This window comes from Peromyscus eremicus, unplaced genomic scaffold (assembly GCF_949786415.1).
Source record: "Peromyscus eremicus unplaced genomic scaffold, PerEre_H2_v1 PerEre#2#chr22_unloc_1, whole genome shotgun sequence".
Classification (NCBI taxonomy): Eukaryota; Metazoa; Chordata; class Mammalia; order Rodentia; family Cricetidae; genus Peromyscus; species Peromyscus eremicus.
Window position 1 is genome coordinate 94165 of NW_026734286.1, and position 20387 is coordinate 114551.

Below are 20387 nucleotides of genomic sequence, written 5' to 3' on the forward strand. Positions count from 1 at the left end.
ACACACACGGGCCATATCTAGTTCAACTCTGCTTTGGAAACTGACAAGAACAGTAGATCCTCTTCAGTCCAATACTTTGTACATTTTGGGAACAGACGCCAGTGCTGTTTGCCCTGTGTTTGACAATGACAGTGCAATAGTGACTCTTCTTACCAGAAAAAAACTCTTCCTCCTAGGACCAGAAACTGCATGGGATTCAACTCCATTTAGGACTGGGAAACAAACGCTAGCTCGCCTTACACAAAACACATTCTGCTTCTGAGAAAAGGGCACTCATCTCCTCTACTGTATTTCCTATGGGGTCCGAACAGTGAGCTTGCTCAGAACAAAAGAACTGTGCTTCCTACACACACGGGCCATATCTAGTTCAACTCTGCTTAGGAAACTGACAAGAACAGTAGTAGCTCCTCTTCAGTCCAATACACTGTACTTGCTGGGAACAGACGCAAGTGCTATTTGCACTGTGCATGGGAATGGGAGCGCAATAGTGACTTTCCTTACCAGAAAACAACTCTTGCTCATGGGACCGAAAACTGCATGTGATTCAAATCCATTTAGGACTGGAAAACAAACGCTAGCTCTCCTTACAAGAAACACACTTTGCTTTTGAGAAAAGAGCACTCTTCTACTCTACTGTGTTTCCTTTAGGGCCAGAACAGTGAGCTTGCTCAGAACAAATGAACTGTGCTTCCTACACACACGGTATATCTAGTTCAACTCTGCTTAGGAAACTGACAAGAACAGTAGATATTCTTCAGTCCAAAACAGTGTACTTGCTGGGAACAGACGCTTGCTATTTGCACTGTGTATGGAAATGGGAGTCAATAGTGACTCTTCTTACCAGAAAACAACTCTTGCTCGTAGGACCAAAAACTGCATGTGATTCAACTCCATTTAGGACTGGAAAAAAACGCCAGCTGGCCTTACAAGAAACACACTCTGCTTTTGAGAAAAGAGCACTCTTCTACTCTACTGTGTTTCCTATAGGGCCATAACAGTGAGCTTGCTCAGAACAAAAGAAGTGTGCTTCTACACACACGGGCCATATATAGATCAATTCTGCAGAGGAAAATGACAAGAACAGTAGATCCTCTTCAGTCCAATACACTGTACATGCTGGGAATAGACGCCAGCGCTATTTGCCCTTTGTATAACAATGGGAAAGCAATAGTGTCTCTTCTTACCAGAAAACAACTCTTGCTCGTAGGACCAAAAACTGCATGTGATTCAACTCCATTTAGGACTGGAAAACATATGCTAGCTCGTCTTACAAGAAACACACTCTGCTTTTTAGAAAAGCGCACTCTTCTACTCTACTGTGTTTCCTATGGGTTCCGAACAGTGAGCTTGCTCAGAACAAAAGAACTGTGCTTCCTACACACACGGGCCATATCTAGTTCAACTCTGCTTAGGAAACGGACAAGAACAGTAGCTCCTCTTCAGTCCAATACACTGTACTTGCTGGGAACAGACGGGAGTGCTATTTGCACTGTGTATGGCAATGGGAGCGCAATAGTGACTTTCATTACCAGAAAACAACTCTTGCTTGTAGGACCAAAAACTGCATGTGATTCAACTCCATTTAGGACTGGGAAACATACACTAGCTCGCCTTACAAGAAACACACTCTGCTTTTTAGAAAAGCGCACTCTTCTACTCTCCTGTGTTGCCTATAGGGCCAAAACAGTGAGCTTGCTCAGAACAAATGAACTGTGCTTCCTACACACACGGCCATATCTAGTTCAATTCTGCTTAGGAAACTGACAAGAATAGTAGATCCTCTTCAGTCCAATACACTGTACTTGCTGGGAACAGACGCCAGTGCTATTTGCCCTGTGTATGACAATGGAAGCGCAATAGTGACTCTTCTTACCAGAAAACAACTCTTGCTCGTAGGACGAGAAACTGCATGGGATTCAAATCCATTGAGGACTGGGATACAAACACTAGCTCGCCTTACAAAAACACACTCTGCTTTTGAGAAAAGAGCATTCTTCTACTCTACTGTGTTTCGTATGGGGTCCGAGAAGTGAGCTTGCTCTGAACAAAAGAACTGGGCTTCCTGCACACACGGGCCATATCTAGTTCAACTCTGCTTAGGAACTGACAAGAACAGTAGCTCCTCTTCAGTCCAATACACTGTACTTGCTGGGAACAGATGCCAGTGCTATTTGCACTGTGTATGGCAATGGGAGCGCAATAGTGACTCTTCTTACCAGAAAACAACTCTTCCTGGTAGGACCAGAAACTGCATGTGATTCAACTCCCTTTAGGACTGGGAAACAAACGCTAGCTTGCCTTACAAGAAACACACTCTGCTTCTGAGAAAAGGGCACTTTTCTACTCTACTGTGTTTCCTAAGGGTTCCGAACAGTGAGCTTGCTCAGAACAAAAGAACTGTGCTTCCTACACACGGGCCATATCTAGTTCAACTCTGCTTAGGAAACTGACAAGAACAGTAGCTCCTCTTCAGTCCAATACACGTATTTGCTAGGAATAGAGGCGAGTGCTATTTGCACTGTGTATGGCAATGGGAGCGCAATAGTGACTTTCCTTACCAGAAAACAACTCTTGCTCGTAGAAACAGAAACTGCATGTGATTCAACTCCATTTAGGACTGGGAAACAAATGCTAGCTCGCCTTACAAGAAACACCCTCTGCTTTTGAGAAAATAGTACTCTTCTACTCTACTGTTTTTACTATAGGGCCAGAATAGTGAGCTTGCTCAGAACAAAAGAACTGTGCTTCCTACACACACGTGCCATATCTAATTTAACTGTGCTGAGGAAACTGACAAGAACAGTAGCTCCCCTTTATTCCAATACACTGTTCTTGCTGGGAACAGACGCGAGTGTTATTTGCACTGTGTATGGAAATGGGAGCGCAATAGTGATTCTTCTTACCAGAAAACAACTCTTGCTCGTAGGACCAAAAACTGCATGTGATTCAACTCCATTTAGGACTGGAAACAAACACCAGCTGCCCTTACAAGAAACACACTCTGCTTTTGAGAAAAGAGCACACTTCTACTCTACTGTGTTTCCTATAGGGCCAGAACAGTGAGCTTGCTCAGAACAAAAGAAGTGTGCTTCCTACACACACGGGCCATATCTAGATCAATTCTGCAGAGGAAAATGACAAGAACAGTAGATCCTCTTCTGTCCAATACATTGTACATGCTGGGAACAGACGCCAGTGCTATTTGCCCTGTGTATGACAATGGGAGCGCAATAGTGACTCTTCCTACCAGAAAACAACTCTTGCTCGTAGGACTAGAAACTCCATGGAATTCAACTCCATTTAGGACTGGGAAACAAACGCTAGATCGCCTTACAAGAAACACACTCTGCTTTTGAGAAAAGAGCACTCTTCTACTCTACTGTGTTTCCTATGTGGTCCGAACACTGAGCTTGCTCAGAACAAAAGAACTGGGCTTCCTACACACACGAGCCATATCTAGTTCAACTCTGCTTAGGAAACTGACAAGAACAGTAGCTCCTCTTCAGTCCAATACACTGTACTTGCTGTTAACAGAAGCGAGTGCTATTTGCCCTATGTATGGCAATGGGAGCGCAACAGTGACTCTTCTTAACAGAAAACATGTCTTGCTCGTAGGACCAGAAACTGCATGTGATTCAACTCAATTTAGGACTGGGAAACAAACGCTACTTGCCTTACAAGAAACACACTCTGCTTTTGAGAAAAGAGCACTCTTCTACTCTACTGTGTTTCCTATAGGGCCAGAACAGTGAGCTTGCTCAGAACAAAAGAACTGTGCTTCCTACACACACGGGTTATATCTAGATCAATTCTGCAGAGGAAAATGACAAGAACAGCAGATCCTCTTCAGTCCAATACACTGTACATGCTGGGAACAGACGCCAGTGCTATTTGCCCTGTGTATGACAATGGGAGCGCAATAGTGACTTTTCTTACGAGTAAACAACTCTTGCTCCTAGAACTAGAAACTGCATGTGATTCAACTCAATTTAGGACTGGGAAACAAATGCTAGCTCGCCTTACAAGAAACACACTCTGCTTTTGAGAAAAGGACACTCTTCTACTCTACTGTGTTTCCTATAGGGCCAAAACAGTGAGCTTGCTCAGAACAAAAGAACTGTGCTTCCTACACACACGGGCCATATCTAGTTCAACTCTGCTTAGGAAACTGACAAGAACAGTAGATCCTCTTCAGTCCAATACTTTGTACATTTTGGGAACAGACGCCAGTGCTGTTTGCCCTGTGTTTGACAATGACAGTGCAATAGTGACTCTTCTTACCAGAAAAAAACTCTTCCTCCTAGGAACAGAAACTGCATGGGATTCAACTCCATTTAGGACTGGGAAACAAACGCTAGCTCGCCTTACACAAAACACATTCTGCTTCTGAGAAAAGGACACTCATCTCCTCTACTGTATTTCCTATGGGGTCCGAACAGTGAGCTTGCTCAGAACAAAAGAACTGTGCTTCCTACACACACGGGCCATATCTAGTTCAACTCTGCTTAGGAAACTGACAAGAACAGTAGTAGCTCCTCTTCAGTCCAATACACTGTACTTGCTGGGAACAGACGCGAGTGCTATTTGCACTGTGCATGGGAATGGGAGCGCAATAGTGACTTTCCTTACCAGAAAACAACTCTTGCTCATGGGACCGAAAACTGCATGTGATTCAAATCCATTTAGGACTGGAAAACAAACGCTAGCTCTCCTTACAAGAAACACACTCTGCTTTTGAGAAAAGAGCACTCTTCTACTCTACTGTGTTTCCTTTAGGGCCAGAACAGTGAGCTTTCTCAGAACAAATGAACTGTGCTTCCTACACACACGGTATATCTAGTTCAACTCTGCTTAGGAAACTGACAAGAACAGTAGATATTCTTCAGTCCAAAACAGTGTACTTGCTGGGAACAGACGCTTGCTATTTGCACTGTGTATGGAAATGGGAGTCAATAGTGACTCTTCTTACCAGAAAACAACTCTTGCTCGTAGGACCAGAAACTGCATGTGATTCAACTCCATTTAGGACTGGAAAAAAACGCCAGCTGGCCTTACAAGAAACACACTCTGCTTTTGAGAAAAGAGCACTCTTCTACTCTACTGTGTTTCCTATAGGGCCATAACAGTGAGCTTGCTCAGAACAAAAGAAGTGTGCTTCTACACACACGGGCCATATATAGATCAATTCTGCAGAGGAAAATGACAAGAACAGTAGATCCTCTTCAGTCCAATACACTGTACATGCTGGGAATAGACGCCAGCGCTATTTGCCCTTTGTATAACAATGGGAACGCAATAGTGTCTCTTCTTACCAGAAAACAACTCTTGCTCGTAGGACCAAAAACTGCATGTGATTCAACTCCATTTAGGACTGGAAAACATACGCTAGCTCGTCTTACAAGAAACACACTCTGCTTTTTAGAAAAGCGCACTCTTCTACTCTACTGTGTTTCCTATGGGTTCCGAACAGTGAGCTTGCTCAGAACAAAAGAACTGTGCTTCCTACACACACGGGCCATATCTAGTTCAACTCTGCTTAGGAAACGGACAAGAACAGTAGCTCCTCTTCAGTCCAATACACTGTACTTGCTGGGAACAGACGGGAGTGCTATTTGCACTGTGTATGGCAATGGGAGCGCAATAGTGACTTTCATTACCAGAAAACAACTCTTGCTTGTAGGACCAAAAACTGCATGTGATTCAACTCCATTTAGGACTGGGAAACATACACTAGCTCGCCTTACAAGAAACACACTCTGCTTTTTAGAAAAGCGCACTCTTCTACTCTCCTGTGTTGCCTATAGGGCCAAAACAGTGAGCTTGCTCAGAACAAATGAACTGTGCTTCCTACACACACGGCCATATCTAGTTCAATTCTGCTTAGGAAACTGACAAGAATAGTAGATCCTCTTCAGTCCAATACACTGTACTTGCTGGGAACAGACGCCAGTGCTATTTGCCCTGTGTATGACAATGGAAGCGCAATAGTGACTCTTCTTACCAGAAAACAACTCTTGCTCGTAGGACCAGAAACTGCATGGGATTGAACTCCATTGAGGACTGGGATACAAACACTAGCTCGCCTTACAAAAACACACTCTGCTTTTGAGAAAAGAGCACTCTTCTACTCTACTGTGTTTCGTATGGGGTCCGAGCAGTGAGCTTGCTCTGAACAAAAGAATTGTGCTTCCTGCACACACGGGCCATATCTAGTTCAACTCTGCTTAGGAACTGACAAGAACAGTAGCTCCTCTTCAGTCCAATACACTGTACTTGCTGGGAACAGATGCCAGTGCTATTTGCACTGTGTATGGCAATGGGAGCGCAATAGTGACTCTTCTTACCAGAAAACAACTCTTCCTGGTAGGACCAGAAACTGCATGTGATTCAACTCCCTTTAGGACTGGGAAACAAACGCTAGCTTGCCTTACAAGAAACACACTCTGCTTCTGAGAAAAGGGCACTTTTCTACTCTACTGTGTTTCCTAAGGGGTCCGAACAGTGAGCTTGCTCAGAACAAAAGAACTGTGCTTCCTACACACGGGCCATATCTAGTTCAACTCTGCTTAGGAAACTGACAAGAACAGTAGCTCCTCTTCAGTCCAATACACGTATTTGCTAGGAATAGAGGCGAGTGCTATTTGCACTGTGTATGGCAATGGGAGCGCAATAGTGACTTTCCTTACCAGAAAACAACTCTTGCTCGTAGAAACAGAAACTGCATGTGATTCAACTCCATTTAGGACTGGGAAACAAATGCTAGCTCGCCTTACAAGAAACACCCTCTGCTTTTGAGAAAATAGTACTCTTCTACTCTACTGTTTTTACTATAGGGCCAGAATAGTGAGCTTGCTCAGAACAAAAGAACTGTGCTTCCTACACACACGTGCCATATCTAATTTAACTGTGCTTAGGAAACTGACAAGAACAGTAGCTCCCCTTTATTCCAATACACTGTTCTTGCTGGGAACAGACGCGAGTGTTACTTGCACTGTGTATGGAAATGGGAGCGCAATAGTGATTCTTCTTACCAGAAAACAACTCTTGCTCGTAGGACCAAAAACTGCATGTGATTCAACTCCATTTAGGACTGGAAACAAACACCAGCTGCCCTTACAAGAAACACACTCTGCTTTTGAGAAAAGAGCACACTTCTACTCTACTGTGTTTCCTATAGGGCCAGAACAGTGAGCTTGCTCAGAACAAAAGAAGTGTGCTTCCTACACACACGGGCCATATCTAGATCAATTCTGCAGAGGAAAATGACAAGAACAGTAGATCCTCTTCTGTCCAATACACTGTACATGCTGGGAACAGACGCCAGTGCTATTTGCCCTGTGTATGACAATGGGAGCGCAATAGTGACTCTTCCTACCAGAAAACAACTCTTGCTCGTAGGACTAGAAACTCCATGGAATTCAACTCCATTTAGGACTGGGAAACAAACGCTAGATCGCCTTACAAGAAACACACTCTGCTTTTGAGAAAAGAGCACTCTTCTACTCTACTGTGTTTCCTATGTGGTCCGAACACTGAGCTTGCTCAGAACAAAAGAACTGGGCTTCCTACACACACGAGCCATATCTAGTTCAACTCTGCTTAGGAAACTGACAAGAACAGTAGCTCCTCTTCAGTCCAATACACTGTACTTGCTGTTAACAGAAGCGAGTGCTATTTGCACTGTGTATGGCAATGGGAGCGAAACAGTGACTCTTCTTAACAGAAAACATGTCTTGCTCGTAGGACCAGAAACTGCATGTGATTCAACTCAATTTAGGACTGGGAAACAAACGCTACTCGCCTTACAAGAAACACACTCTGCTTTTGAGAAAAGAGCACTCTTCTACTCTAGTGTGTTTCCTATAGGGCCAGAACAGTGAGCTTGCTCAGAACAAAAGAACTGTGCTTCCTACACACACGGGTTATATCTAGATCAATTCTGCAGAGGAAAATGACAAGAACAGCAGCTCCTCTTCAGTCCAATACACTGTACATGCTGGGAACAGACGCCAGTGCTATTTGCCCTGTGTATGACAATGGGAGCGCAATAGTGACTTTTCTTACGAGTAAACAACTCTTGCTCCTAGACCTAGAAACTGCATGTGATTCAACTCCATTTAGGACTGGGAAACAAATGCTAGCTCGCCTTACAAGAAACACACTCTGCTTTTGAGAAAAGGACACTCTTCTACTCTACTGTGTTTCCTATAGGGCCAAAACAGTGAGCTTGCTCAGAACAAAAGAACTGTGCTTCCTACACACACGGGCCATATCTAGTTCAACTCTGCTTAGGAAACTGACAAGAACAGTAGATCCTCTTCAGTCCAATACTTTGTACATTTTGGGAACAGACGCCAGTGCTGTTTGCCCTGTGTTTGACAATGACAGTGCAATAGTGACTCTTCTTACCAGAAAAAAACTCTTCCTCCTAGGACCAGAAACTGCATGGGATTCAACTCCATTTAGGACTGGGAAACAAACACTAGCTCGCCTTACACAAAACACATTCTGCTTCTGAGAAAAGGGCAGGCATCTCCTCTACTGTATTTCCTATGGGGTCCGAACAGTGAGCTTGCTCAGAACAAAAGAACTGTGCTTCCTACACACACGGGCCATATCTAGTTCAACTCTGCTTAGGAAACTGACAAGAACAGTAGTAGCTCCTCTTCAGTCCAATACACTGTACTTGCTGGGAACAGACGCGAGTGCTATTTGCACTGTGCATGGGAATGGGAGCGCAATAGTGACTTTCCTTACCAGAAAACAACTCTTGCTCATGGGACCAAAAACTGCATGTGATTCAAATCCATTTAGGACTGGAAAACAAACGCTAGTTCTCCTTACAAGAAACACACTCTGCTTTTGAGAAAAGAGCACTCTTCTACTCTACTGTGTTTCCTTTAGGGCCAGAACAGTGAGCTTGCTCAGAACAAATGAACTGTGCTTCCTACACACACGGTATATCTAGTTCAACTCTGCTTAGGAAACTGACAAGAACAGTAGATATTCTTCAGTCCAAAACAGTGTACTTGCTGGGAACAGACGCTTGCTATTTGCACTGTGTATGGAAATGGGAGTCAATAGTGACTCTTCTTACCAGAAAACAACTCTTGCTCGTAGGACCAAAAACTGCATGTGATTCAACTCCATTTAGGACTGGAAAAAAACGCCAGCTGGCCTTACAAGAAACACACTCTGCTTTTGAGAAAAGAGCACTCTTCTACTCTACTGTGTTTCCTATAGGGCCATAACAGTGAGCTTGCTCAGAACAAAAGAAGTGTGCTTCTACACACACGGGCCATATATAGATCAATTCTGCAGAGGAAAATGACAAGAACAGTAGATCCTCTTCAGTCCAATACACTGTACATGCTGGGAATAGACGCCAGCGCTATTTGCCCTTTGTATAACAATGGGAAAGCAATAGTGTCTCTTCTTACCAGAAAACAACTCTTGCTCGTAGGACCAAAAACTGCATGTGATTCAACTCCATTTAGGACTGGAAAACATACGCTAGCTCGTCTTACAAGAAACACACTCTGCTTTTTAGAAAAGCGCACTCTTCTACTCTACTGTGTTTCCTATGGGTTCCGAACAGTGAGCTTGCTCAGAACAAAAGAACTGTGCTTCCTACACACACGGGCCATATCTAGTTCAACTCTGCTTAGAAAACGGACAAGAACAGTAGCTCCTCTTCAGTCCAATACACTGTAATTGCTGGGAACAGACGGGAGTGCTATTTGCACTGTGTATGGCAATGGGAGCGCAATAGTGACTTTCATTACCAGAAAACAACTCTTGCTTGTAGGACCAAAAACTGCATGTGATTCAACTCCATTTAGGACTGGGAAACATACACTAGCTCGCCTTACAAGAAACACACTCTGCTTTTTAGAAAAGCGCACTCTTCTACTCTCCTGTGTTGCCTATAGAGCCAAAACAGTGAGCTTGCTCAGAACAAATGAACTGTGCTTCCTACACACACGGCCATATCTAGTTCAATTCTGCTTAGGAAACTGACAAGAATAGTAGATCCTCTTCAGTCCAATACACTGTACTTGCTGGGAACAGACGCCAGTGCTATTTGCCCTGTGTATGACAATGGAAGCGCAATAGTGACTCTTCTTACCAGAAAACAACTCTTGCTCGTAGGACGAGAAACTGCATGGGATTCAAATCCATTGAGGACTGGGATACAAACACTAGCTCGCCTTACAAAAACACACTCTGCTTTTGAGAAAAGAGCACTCTTCTACTCTACTGTGTTTCGTATGGGGTCCGAGCAGTGAGCTTGCTCTGAACAAAAGAACTGTGCTTCCTGCACACACGGGCCATATCTAGTTCAACTCTGCTTAGGAACTGACAAGAACAGTAGCTCCTCTTCAGTCCAATACACTGTACTTGCTGGGAACAGATGCCAGTGCTATTTGCACTGTGTATGGCAATGGGAGCGCAATAGTGACTCTTCTTACCAGAAAATAACTCTTCCTGGTAGGACCAGAAACTGCATGTGATTCAACTCCCTTTAGGACTGGGAAACAAACGCTAGCTTGCCTTACAAGAAACACACTCTGCTTCTGAGAAAAGGGCACTTTTCTACTCTACTGTGTTTCCTAAGGGGTCCGAACAGTGAGCTTGCTCAGAACAAAAGAACTGTGCTTCCTACACACGGGCCATATCTAGTTCAACTCTGCTTAGGAAACTGACAAGAACAGTAGCTCCTCTTCAGTCCAATACATGTATTTGCTAGGAATAGAGGCGAGTGCTATTTGCACTGTGTATGGCAATGGGAGCGCAATAGTGACTTTCCTTACCAGAAAACAACTCTTGCTCGTAGAAACAGAAACTGCATGTGATTCAACTCCATTTAGGACTGGGAAACAAATGCTAGCTCTCCTTACAAGAAACACCCTCTGCTTTTGAGAAAATAGTACTCTTCTACTCTACTGTTTTTACTATAGGGCCAGAATAGTGAGCTTGCTCAGAACAAAAGAACTGTGCTTCCTACACACACGTGCCATATCTAATTTAACTGTGCTTAGGAAACTGACAAGAACAGTAGCTCCCCTTTATTCCAATACACTGTTCTTGCTGGGAACAGACGCGAGTGTTATTTGCACTGTGTATGGAAATGGGAGCGCAATAGTGATTCTTCTTACCAGAAAACAACTCTTGCTCGTAGGACCAAAAACTGCATGTGTTTCAACTCCATTTAGGACTGGAAACAAACACCAGCTGCCCTTACAAGAAACACACTCTGCTTTTGAGAAAAGAGCACACTTCTACTCTACTGTGTTTCCTATAGGGCCAGAACAGTGAGCTTGCTCAGAACAAAAGAAGTGTGCTTCCTACACACACGGGCCATATCTAGATCAATTCTGCAGAGGAAAATGACAAGAACAGTAGATCCTCTTCTGTCCAATACACTGTACATGCTGGGAACAGACGCCAGTGCTATTTGCCCTGTGTATGACAATGGGAGCGCAATAGTGACTCTTCCTACCAGAAAACAACTCTTGCTCGTAGGACTAGAAACTCCATGGAATTCAACTCCATTTAGGACTGGGAAACAAACGCTAGATCGCCTTACAAGAAACACACTCTGCTTTTGAGAAAAGAGCACTCTTCTACTCTACTGTGTTTCCTATGTGGTCCGAACACTGAGCTTGCTCAGAACAAAAGAACTGGGCTTCCTACACACACGAGCCATATCTAGTTCAACTCTGCTTAGGAAACTGACAAGAACAGTAGCTCCTCTTCAGTCCAATACACTGTACTTGCTGTTAACAGAAGCGAGTGCTATTTGCCCTATGTATGGCAATGGGAGCGCAACAGTGACTCTTCTTAACAGAAAACATGTCTTGCTCGTAGGACCAGAAACTGCATGTGATTCAACTCAATTTAGGACTGGGAAACAAACGCTACTCGCCTTACAAGAAACACACTCTGCTTTTGAGAAAAGAGCACTCTTCTACTCTACTGTGTTTCCTATAGGGCCAGAACAGTGAGCTTGCTCAGAACAAAAGAACTGTGCTTCCTACACACACGGGTTATATCTAGATCAATTCTGCAGAGGAAAATGACAAGAACAGCAGATCCTCTTCAGTCCAATACACTGTACATGCTGGGAACAGACGCCAGTGCTATTTGCCCTGTGTATGACAATGGGAGCGCAATAGTGACTTTTCTTACGAGTAAACAACTCTTGCTCCTAGAACTAGAAACTGCATGTGATTCAACTCAATTTAGGACTGGGAAACAAATGCTAGCTCGCCTTACAAGAAACACACTCTGCTTTTGAGAAAAGGACACTCTTCTACTCTACTGTGTTTCCTATAGGGCCAAAACAGTGAGCTTGCTCAGAACAAAAGAACTGTGCTTCCTACACACACGGGCCATATCTAGTTCAACTCTGCTTAGGAAACTGACAAGAACAGTAGATCCTCTTCAGTCCAATACTTTGTACATTTTGGGAACAGACGCCAGTGCTGTTTGCCCTGTGTTTGACAATGACAGTGCAATAGTGACTCTTCTTACCAGAAAAAAACTCTTCCTCCTAGGACCAGAAACTGCATGGGATTCAACTCCATTTAGGACTGGGAAACAAACGCTAGCTCGCATTACACAAAACACATTCTGCTTCTGAGAAAAGGGCACTCATCTCCTCTACTGTATTTCCTATGGGGTCCGAACAGTGAGCTTGCTCAGAACAAAAGAACTGTGCTTCCTACACACACGGGCCATATCTAGTTCAACTCTGCTTAGGAAACTGACAAGAACAGTAGTAGCTCCTCTTCAGTCCAATACACTGTACTTGCTGGGAACAGACGCAAGTGCTATTTGCACTGTGCATGGGAATGGGAGCGCAATAGTGACTTTCCTTACCAGAAAACAACTCTTGCTCATGGGACCGAAAACTGCATGTGATTCAAATCCATTTAGGACTGGAAAACAAACGCTAGCTCTCCTTACAAGAAACACACTCTGCTTTTGAGAAAAGAGCACTCTTCTACTCTACTGTGTTTCCTTTAGGGCCAGAACAGTGAGCTTGCTCAGAACAAATGAACTGTGCTTCCTACACACACGGTATATCTAGTTCAACTCTGCTTAGGAAACTGACAAGAACAGTAGATATTCTTCAGTCCAAAACAGTGTACTTGCTGGGAACAGACGCTTGCTATTTGCACTGTGTATGGAAATGGGAGTCAATAGTGACTCTTCTTACCAGAAAACAACTCTTGCTCGTAGGACCAGAAACTGCATGTGATTCAACTCCATTTAGGACTGGAAAAAAACGCCAGCTGGCCTTACAAGAAACACACTCTGCTTTTGAGAAAAGAGCACTCTTCTACTCTACTGTGTTTCCTATAGGGCCATAACAGTGAGCTTGCTCAGAACAAAAGAAGTGTGCTTCTACACACACGGGCCATATATAGATCAATTCTGCAGAGGAAAATGACAAGAACAGTAGATCCTCTTCAGTCCAATACACTGTACATGCTGGGAATAGACGCCAGCGCTATTTGCCCTTTGTATAACAATGGGAAAGCAATAGTGTCTCTTCTTACCAGAAAACAACTCTTGCTCGTAGGACCAAAAACTGCATGTGATTCAACTCAATTTAGGACTGGGAAACAAACGCTACTCGCCTTACAAGAAACACACTCTGCTTTTGAGAAAAGAGCACTCTTCTACTCTACTGTGTTTCCTATAGGGCCAGAACAGTGAGCTTGCTCAGAACAAAAGAACTGTGCTTCCTACACACACGGGTTATATCTAGATCAATTCTGCAGAGGAAAATGACAAGAACAGTAGATCCTCTTCATTCCAATACACTGTACATGCTGAGAATAGACGCCAGTGCTATTTGCCCTGTGTATGACAAAGGGAGCGCAATAGTGACTCTTCTTACCAGAAAACAACTCTTGCTCGTAGGACCATAAAATGCATGTGATTCAACTCCATTTAGAACCGGGAAAAAAACGCTAGCTCGCATTACAAGAAACACACTCTGCTTTTGAGAAAAGAGCACTCTTCTACTCTAATGTGTTTCCTATAGGGCCAAAACAGTGAGCTTGCTCAGAACAAAACAACTGTGCTTCCTACACACACGGGCCATATCTAGCTCAAGTCTGCTTAGGAAACTGACAAGAACAGTAGCTCCACTTCAGTCCAAAACACTGTACTTGCTGGGAACAGACGCGAGTGCTATTTGCACTGTGTATGACAATGGGAGCGCAATAGTGACTCTTCTTACCAGAAAACAACTCTTGCTCGTAGGAACAAAAACTGCATGTGATTCAACTCCATTTAGGACTGGAAACAAATGCCAGCTGGCTTTACAAGAAACACACTCTGCTTTTGAGCAAAGAGCACTCTTCTACTCTACTGTGTTTCCTATAGGGCCAGAACAGTGAGCTTGCTCAGAACAAAAGAAGTGTGCTTCCTACACACACGGGCCATATCTAGATCAGTTCTGCAGAGGAAAATGACAAGAACAGTAGATCCTCTTCAGTCCAATACACTGTACATGCTGGGAACAGACGCCAGTGCTATTTGCCCTGTGTATGGCAATGGGAGCGCAATAGTGACTCTTCTTACGAGAAAACAACTCTTGCTCCTAGAACTAGAAAATGCATGTGATTCAACTCAATTTAGGACTGGGAAACAAACGCTAGCTCGCCTTACAAGAAACACACTCTGCTTTTGAGAAAAGAGCACTCTTCTACTCTACTGTACTTCCTATGGTGTCCGAACAGTGAGCTTGCTCAGAACAAAAGAACTGTGCTTCCTACACACACGGGCCATATCTAGTTCAATTCTGCGTAGGAAACTGATAAGAACAGTAGCTCCTCTTCAGTCCAATACACTGTACTTGCTGTGAAGAGACGCGAATGCTATTTGCACTGTGTATGGCAATGGGAGAGCAATAGTGACTTTCCTTACCAGAAAACAACTCTTGCTCGTAGGTTCCAAAACTGTATGGGATTCAACTCCATTTAGGACTGGGAAAAAAACGCTAGCTCGCCTTACAAGAAAGACACTCTGCTTTTGAGAAAAGAGCACTCTTCTAATCTACTGTGTTTACTATGGGTTCGAACAGTGAGCTTGCTCAAACAAAAGAACTGTGCTTCCTACACACACGGGCCATATCTAGTTCAACTCTACCTAGGAAACTGACAAGAACAGTAGCTCTTCTTCAGTCCAATACACTGTACTTGCTGGGAACAGACGCGAGTGCTATTTGCACTGTGTATAGCAATGGGAGCACAATACTGACTTTCCTTACCAAAAAACAACTCTATATCGTAGGACCAGAAACTGCATGTGATTCAATTCCATTTAGGACTGGGAAACAAACGCTAGCTCGCCTTACAAGAAACACACTCTGCTTTTGAGAAAAGAGCACTCTACTACTCTACTGTGTTTCCTATAGGGCCAGAACAGTGAGCTTGCTCAGAACAAATGAACTGTGCTTCCTACACACATGGCAATATCCAGTTCAATTCTGCTTAGGAAACTGACAAGAACAGTAGCTCCTCTTCAGTCCAATACACTGTACATGCTGGGAAAAGGCGCCAGTGCTATTTGCCCCGTGTATGACAATGGGAGCACAATAGTGACTCTTCTTACCAGAAAACAACTCTTGCTCATAGGACTAGAAACTGCATGTGATTCAACTCCATTTAGGACTGGGAAAAAAACGCTAGCTCAACTTACAAGAAACACACTCTGCTTTTGAGAAAAGAGCACTCTTCTAATCTACTGTGTTTACTATGGGTTCGAACAGTGAGCTTGCTCAGAACAAAAGAACTGTGCTTCCTACACACGGGCCATATCTAGTTCAACTCTGCTTAGGAAACTGACAAGAACAGTAGCTCCTCTTCAGTCCAATACACTGTACTTGCTGGGAACAGACGCGAGTGCTATTTGCACTGTGTATAGCAATGGGAGCGCAATACTGACTTTCCTTACCAGAAAACAACTCTATATCGTAGGACCAAAAACTGCATGTGATTCAACTCCATTTAGGACTGGAAACAAACGGTAGCTCGCCTTACAAGAAACACACTCTGCTTTTGAGAAAAGAGCACTCTTCTACTCTAATGTGTTTCCTATAGGGCCAGAACAGTGAGCTTGCTCAGAACAAATGAACTGTGCTTCCTACACACATGGCAATATCCAGTTCAATTCTGCTTAGGAAACTGACAAGAACAGTAGCTCCTCTTCAGTCCAATACACTGTACTTGCTGGGAACAGACGCCAGTGCTATTTGCACTATGTATGGCAATGGGAGCGCAATAGTGACTTTCCTTACCAGAAAACAACCCTAGCTTGTAGGACCAAAAACTGCATGTGATTCAACTCCATTTAGGACTGGGAAACAAATGCTAGCTCGCCTTACAAGAAAAACACTCTGCTTTTGAGAAAAGAGCACTCTTCTACTCTACTGTGTTTCCTATAGGGCCAGAATAGTGAGCTTGCTCAGAACAAAAGAACTGTGCTTCCTACACACAAGGGCTATATCTAGTTCAACTCTGCATAGGAAACTGACAAGAACAGTAGCTCCTCTTCAGTCCAATACACTGTACATGCTGGGAACAGACGCCAGTGCTATTTGCCCTGATATGACAATGGGAGCACAATAGTGACTCTTCTTACCAGAAAAAAACTCTTGCTCCTAGGACCAGAAACTGCATGTGATTCAACTCCATTTAGGACTGGGAAACAAACGCTAGCTCGCCTTACAAGAAACACACTCTGCTTTTGAGAAAAGAGCACTCTTCTACTCTAATGTGTTTCCTATAGGGCCAAAACAGTGAGCTTGCTCAGAACAAAAGAACTGTGCTTCCTACACACACAGCCATATCTAGTTCAATTCTGCTTAGGAAACTGACAAGAACAGTAGATCCTCTTCAGCCCAATACACTGTACTTGCTGGGAATAGACGCCAGTGCTATTTGCCCTGTGTATGACAATGGTAACGCAATAGTGACTCTTCCTACCAGAAAACAACTCTTGCTGGTAGGACGAGAAACTGCATGTGATTCAACTCCATTTAGGACTGGTAAACAAAGGCTACCTCGCCTTAGAAGAAACACATTCTGCTCTTGAGAAAAGGCCACTATTCTACTCTACTGTGTTTCCTATGGGATCCGAACAGTGAGCTTGCTCAGAACAAAAGAACTGTGCTTCCTACACACACGGGCCATATCTAGTTCAACTCTGCTTAGGAAACTGACAAGAACAGTAGCTCCTCTTCAGTCCAAAACACTGTACTTGCTGGGAACAGACGCGAGTGCTATTTGCACTGTGTATGACAATGGGAGCGCAATAGTGACTCTTCTTACCAGAAAACAACTCTTGCTCGTAGGACCAAAAACTGCATGTGATTCAACTCCATTTAGGACTGGAAACAAACGCCAGCTGGCCTTATAAGATACACACTCTGCTTTTGAGAAAAGAGCACTCTTCTACTCTACTGTGTTTCCTATAGGGCCAGAACAGTGAGCTTGCTCAGAACAAAAGAAGTGTGCTTCCTACACACAAGGGCCATATCTAGATCAATTCTGCAGAGGAAAATGACAAGAACAGTAGATCCTCTTCAGTCCAAAACACTGTACATGATGGGAACAGAGGCCAGTGCTATTTGCCCTGTGTATGTCAATGGGAGCGCAATAGTGACTCTTCTTACGAGAAAACAACTCTTGCTCCTAGAACTAGAAACTGCATGTGATTCAACTCAATTTAGGACTGGGAAACAAACGCTAGCTCGCCTAACAAGAAATACACTCTGCTTTTGAGAAAAGGGCACTCTTCTACTCTACTGGGTTTCCTATAGGGCCAAAACAGTGAGCTTGCTCAGAACAAAAGAACTGTGCTTCCTACACAAACGTCCATATGTAGTTCAATTCTGCTTAGAAAACTGACAAGAACAGTAGATCCTCTTCAGTCCAATACACTGTACATGCTGGGAATAGACGTCAGTGCTATTTGCCCTGTGTATGACAATATGAGCGCAATAGTGACTCTTCTTACCAGAAAACAACTCTTCCTCGTAGGACCAGAAAACGCATGTGATTCAACTCCATTTAGAACCGGAAAAAAAACGCTAGCTCGCATTACAAGAAACACACTCTGCTTTTGAGAAAAGAGCACTCTTCTGCTCTAATGTGTTTCCTATAGGGCCACAACAGTGAGCTTGCTCAGAACAAAAGAACTGTGCTTCCTAAACACACCGACTATATCTAGTTCAACTCTGCTTAGGAAACTGACAAGAACAGTAGATATTCTTCAGTCCAATACACTGTACTTGCTGGGAACAGACGCCAGTGCTATTTGCCCTGTGTATGGCAATGGGAGCACAATAGTGACTCTTCTTACCAGAAAACAACTCTTGCTCGAAGGACCAGAAACTGCATGTAATTCAACTCAATTTAGGACCGGGAAACAAACGCTAGCTCGCCTTACAAGAAACACACTCTGCTTATGAGAAAAGAGCACTCTTCTACTCTAAAGTGTTTCCTATAGGGACACAACACTGAGCTTGCTCAGAACAAAAGAACTGTGCTTCCTACACCCACGGCCATATCTAGTTCAATTCTGCTTAGGAAACTGACAAGAACAGTAGATCCTCTTCAGTCCAATACACTGTACATGCTGGGAATAGACGCCAGTGCTATTTGCCCTGTGTATGACAATGGGAACACAATAGTGACTCTTCCTACTAGAAAACAACTCTTGCTGGTAGGACGAGAAACTGCATGTGATTCAACTCCATTTAGGACTGGGAAACAAACGCTAGCTCACCTTAGAAGAAACACATTCTGCTTCTGAGAAAAGGCCACTCATCTACACTACTGTGTTTCCTATTGGGTCCGAACAGTGAGCTTGCTCAGAACAAAACAACTGTGCTTCCTACACACACGGGCCATATCTAGTTCAAGTCTGCTTACGAAACTTACAAGAACAGTAGCTCCTCTTCAGTCCAAAACACTGTACTTGCTGGGAACAGTCGCGAGTGCTATTTGCACTGTGTATGGAAATGGGAGCGCAATACTTACTCTTCTTACCAGAAAACAACTCTTGCTCATAGGACCAAAAACTGCATGTGATTCAACTCAATTTAGGACTGGAAACAAACGCCAGCTGGCCTTACAAGAAACACACTCTGCTTTTGAGAAAAAAGCACTCTTCTACTCTACTGTGTTTCCTATAGGGCCAGAACAGTGAGCTTGTTCAGAACAAAAGAAGTGTGCTTCCTACACACACGGGACATATCTAGATCAATTCTGCACAGGAAAATGAGAAGAGCAGTAGATCCTCTTCAGTCCAATACACTGTACATGCTGGGAACAGACGCCAGTGCTATTTGCCCTGTGTATGACAATGGGACGCAATAGTGACTCTTCTTACGAGAAAACAACTCTTGCTCCTAGAACTAGAAACTGCATGTTATTCAACTCAATTTAGGACTGGTAAACAAACGCTAGCTCGGATTCCAAGAAACACACTCTGCTTTTGAGAAAAGAGCACTCTTCTACTCTAATGTGTTTCCTATAGGGCCACAACAGTGAGCTTGCTCAGAACAAAAGAACTGTGCTTCCTAAACACACCGACTATATCTAGTTCAACTCTGCTTAGGAAACTGACAAGAACAGTAGATCCCCTTCAGCCCAATACACTGTACTTGCTGGGAACAGACGCGAGTGCTATTTGCCCTGTGTATGGCAATGGGAGCACAATAGTGACTCTTCTTACCAGAAAACAATTCTTGCTCGTAGGACCAGAAACTGCATGTGATTCAACTCCATTTAGGACTGGGAAACAAACGCTAGCTCGTCTTACAAGAAACACACTCTGCTTTTGAGAAAAGGGCACATTTCTACTCTACTGTGTTTCCTATGGGGTCCGAACAGTGAACTTGCTCAGAACAAAAGAACTGTGCTTCCTACACACACGGGCCATATCTAGTTCAATTCTGCGTAGGAAACTGATAAGAACAGTAGCTCCTCTTCAGTCCAATACACTGTACTTGCTGTGAAGAGACGCGAATGCTATTTGCACTGTGTATGGCAATGGGAGAGCAATAGTGACTTTCCTTACCAGAAAACAACTCTTGCTCGTAGGTTCCAAAACTGTATGGGATTCAACTCCATTTAGGACTGGGAAAAAAACGCTAGCTCGCCTTACAAGAAAGACACTCTGCTTTTGAGAAAAGAGCACTCTTCTAATCTACTGTGTTTACTATGGGTTCGAACAGTGAGCTTGCTCAAACAAAAGAACTGTGCTTCCTACACACACGGGCCATATCTAGTTCAACTCTACCTAGGAAACTGACAAGAACAGTAGCTCTTCTTCAGTCCAATACACTGTACTTGCTGGGA